Genomic DNA, 4,530 nt, shown 5'->3' on the forward strand with positions numbered 1-4,530 from the left:
GGGGGCAAGCAGGCCAGTGGGGAGGGCAAGTGGGGGCAAGCAGGCTGGCAGGGGGGGCAGTTGGGGGCGAGCACAAATTTCATGCATCAGGCCTCTAGTACTTAGTATAACATACATTTGGTACTATGCTTCAAGTACCATATCCACCCTTACCTTACCATCTGAAAAAATATTTTTAAGTATAATCCTACCCAAGAGCAACAAAAACTTACACCCACACAAAAACTTAGACACAAATCTGAGCAGGACTATTTGTACTCACCAGAAACCAGAAACAATCCAAATGTCCCTCAGATGGAGAATGGATTGACTACTAGTAACTATGGTACATCCATACAATGGTAGTATATTGCTAACATATGCAACAACTCAGATGAATTCAAAAGCATTCCACTAAGTAAAAGGATCCACAGTTAAAAGGCTGCATATTATATGATTCCATTCATATGATAGTCTTGCCAAAACACAACTCTAGGGATAGTGTTGCCTGAGATTGGGGGCAGGAGTAAAAATTGGGGCAATTGGTGTGCATGATGGACTTGTTTTATATCTTAATTGTGATGGTGGCTACTCAGCTGTATTCATTTGTGAAAACTCACACAGAAGCATCCACTACAAAAGGTAATTTATAGCTTTTTTTTTTTAAGAAAAGGAAAAGTATAAACATACTTAGCAGCTCGGTAAGGTAGATAGATATTTTACAGGTATTCAGTTTTAGTCCTGCTCAGGTGCACTTTTTTTGAAGCGTAAATTTGGAACCAGCAAAGGCAGCATCTACTTTGGAAGAGGAATGCAGTAGTGACTCGGTTACCATTGAAGGGACTTCTGTTTGGAGGCATTTTGCAAGTACCAGGGACCTAATATTGTGAGCACTTCTGAATCCCCTAATGTTATATTCCACCATAAGTCTACCTCTTACCTGGAAGGTGTGTCATAAGGATAAATTTATTAATGTATGCAAAGAACTTTGAAGATGAAAAGCAGTGACTGGACCTAAGGTGAAAACGTTTTCAAAGCCAGTGCCTGGGCAGGTTTTCTATCACTCTGTCTCGATTTTTCAGCTCACAGCTCTGCATCGCTATACTGAAGCCTGGACCACTGGAAAGAAGAAATGCGCTGTGCAAATGCTACCAAGATAATGATGAGGTGGCAGGTTGGCTGACCAGACATTTCAAAGCCAAAACAATTCCATTTACTCCATATTCTCATCATTCTAGAAAAAATTAGCCTTACTTGCACAACACCTAATAGAATTCTGGTTGTGTCTCTCCAGCACACTATCCTGTAGGAATTGGCTACCTTCGAATCTGCAAGTCACTAACTTTTCACTCACCGATCTTTAGCTTTTTTGATGCTGTTTGAAATGCTCAGAGGTCAGTGTAAGAAGAAGGAGATACAAAACCTTCATGGAAACCTCCGTGAATGAGAACAACCACATTTTATCTCATGGATCTTAGTTATCAGGCCTTGTGTCGAACGCTACTTTACTTAAACCACTGAGAACAGCTCTCATCACCACTGTGAGCCTCCTTTCTCTACTATTTAATGACTGCTGGCACCAGCTTCCCTCTGGCACCCGGGACCCGGGCTTCCTTCTGGCCCAGCTTCGTCAGGAAGGATGTCTGGAATGATGTCCAGAATGACATCCGGTCTAATTAGCATATTGCCCTTTTATTATTATAGATGTTTAGCAGCTCTGTAACAGGTTTGGGAAACAATGTACAGAAGAAACCATTATTCACTTAGATACTTTAAACTTTTTAAATAAGAATTTCTATAGACCTTAACTATAAGGCACCCAGAACAAAAAAAAAAAAAACGTGTCTCAGATTGCTTCCAAATAGTTGATAATTTAGTCCCTTTTTCAGTCACTTAGCAAATATTGATTGACTATCATGTGCCAGCCACTCTTTAGGCACTGTTCTTGATCATGAAGAGAAAAGGATGTTTCTGAACAAATAAAGATGCATATTTGCTTTTATAACGTGTGTGTGTGCGCGAGCGCGCGTGCAAGAGAGAGAAAGAGAGAGAGAGAGAGAGAGAGAGAGAGAGAGAGAGAGAGAGAGATTCTTACAGATTCTCTGCAGGAAATAGTGCATTACATTTCTATTATCTGTTAATTCCTTGGGAGATTTCAGAAAGCTTTGTTTATAGTAGACACTGATATCTCTTATTACTCTCCTGTTGCCCAAAAAGATGGATAATTGATTATGAACTTATAGCCAGTGGATGATCTGAATGAGGAGGAGGTTGCCTATTGGTAGGAGAAGAGATCATTGGCAGGGTCCTACTAAGAAATCTCATGCCCACTGTCTTGTTATAAATGTGTGAGATGCTGCTATTAGATAATCGTTGTATTGTATCATGCATTATTGTAGTTAGTTAAAATAAAATATCCCATTGTACTGGAAGAGAGAGTATATGCACTATTGTATTATTTGTGGTAACTAAGAGAAAGCTGAAATCATGGAAGTACTTCCAAGGAAGTAGCTATGAGGAGGGGAGAAAAGAAAACAATAGTATTGGGAGCTTAGGGGTGGGGTTGTGTAGAGATAAACTCTATCTACTTAAAATTTCTTGCCTATGATTGGTTTTATGGGTGAAAAAAGACAGAATGCTGTGTCCAGTGATCTGTCTATTCATTTCCTAGAGTACTTAATTTTATAGCCAAATCAAGAAATTAACTGAGCCAGTAGGTTCATTATCAGACCTTCGATATATTGAATAATTTTGTGGTTCAAGAAAAAAAAATTAAATAAAACATTTAATCAACAGAGTTGTTTCATTTATAGTAACCGGGTTGGGAAGCAGGAAAAGCTCTTAATCTAACGAACCACTAAACAAAATGTAGAGAAGATATTTTGGGGTCAGCCTCCCCACGGAAGTCAGGCATTTATTCTAATGCACACGGAAAGTCTGCCCTTGGTGCAATCATGCCCAGTTGAGACACATAATTGTCTACAATTATCTGAGCTATGATTACTTGATTTCATGTCAACACATTTGAGAAATGACAAAGAGATTATTTCTTTCCTCAAAAGGGCCAGGATCCTTCTAACTATTTAAGCCCATGGGACTAACATTTGGCTCCAGTGATATGGAAACCTCGAGATGACAAGTAGGGCATTTTTTGGAAACCATCGCTCACTCCTTTTCCTGATGAATTGTCATGCCCTTCTGAGAACATAACCCATCAGTCCTCTGAAATAGAGAATCAGATAACTCAGTCATGCTCAGCTGATTTGCTAGCCGATAAATGATGAACTTTAACGACACTACCTGCCCACAAGTCTTTTGAGAAAAAAACGGCCAGAGTCTGAGATAATGAGACAACAGGACTTAGAGCAGAGTCATGCTTTCCCTTGGCCCACACAGCTATAGTGGTAATTTCTGCATCTTCATCAGCATCCTATTTGTGCATTTCACCCTGTCTCAGCAAAGGGTGCTGTAACAGACATTATTAGAGAATATCACGGTGCCAGAGACGTAGTAAATATTCAATAAATAGTAGAGAAAAGAGGCTCACAGTGGTGATGAGAGCTGTTCTCAGTGGTTTAAGTAAAGTACCATTCCACACAAGGCCTGATTACTAAGATCCGTGAGATAAAATGTGGTTGTTCTTATTCACGGAGGTTCCCATGAAGGTTTTGTATCTCATTCTTCTTACACTGACCTATGAGCATTGCAAGCAGCATCAAAAAAGCTACAAAAACAGATCCAGAGACAGAGAAGCATCGATCAGACTGTCAAACCTCAGAGGGAAGGTAGGGGAGGGTGGGGGTAAGGGGGAGAGATCAACCAAAGGACTTATATGCAAGCATATAGGCCTAACCAATAGACACAGACAATAGGGGGTTGAGAGCATGAGTGGGGGGGATGGGGGGTAATGTGGGAATAAGGACACATATGTAATAACTTAATAAAGAAATTTTAAAAAAAGCTAAAGATAGGTGAGTGAAATGTTGGTGACTTGCAGATTCGAAGGTTGCCAATTCCTACAGGATAGTGTGCTGGAGACACACAACCAGAATTCTATTAGGTGCTGTGCAAGTGAGGCTTATTTTTCTAGAATGATGAGAATATGGACTAAGTGGAATTGTTTTTTGTTGTTTTTTTTTGTGAGGGGAGAGTAATTTGGGGTGTGATAAAGTGATAGTATATATTGAGGCGAGTGGGGAGGATATTTAAAGGACTTTTGTATTTACCAACTAGGTAGAGACTCAGTCAATAGAGAATTGTAGAGCTAGCTTCTGGAGAGGTGCTATTTTAATGTTCTTGCCTGGGGTGATGATGATGTTGATAACAGTAGCAGTAGTAATAATAATTATAGCAGTAGTAATAAGACTTAACATTTATTGAGAGTTTACAATGTACTGAGGAGCTGTGATAATTGCTTAGCATGTATTATTTAATTTAATGCCTACAACAACCAAACCTGTGAGATAACCACTGTTATTACAATGAGGAAGCTGTGGTTTAGGGTTAAGTAAACTGCCCAAGGCCACATGGCTTGTTAAATGTGAAGATTCA

Source organism: Myotis brandtii, unplaced genomic scaffold (assembly GCF_000412655.1).
Source record: "Myotis brandtii unplaced genomic scaffold, ASM41265v1 scaffold9, whole genome shotgun sequence".
NCBI classification, from domain to species: Eukaryota; Metazoa; Chordata; class Mammalia; order Chiroptera; family Vespertilionidae; genus Myotis; species Myotis brandtii.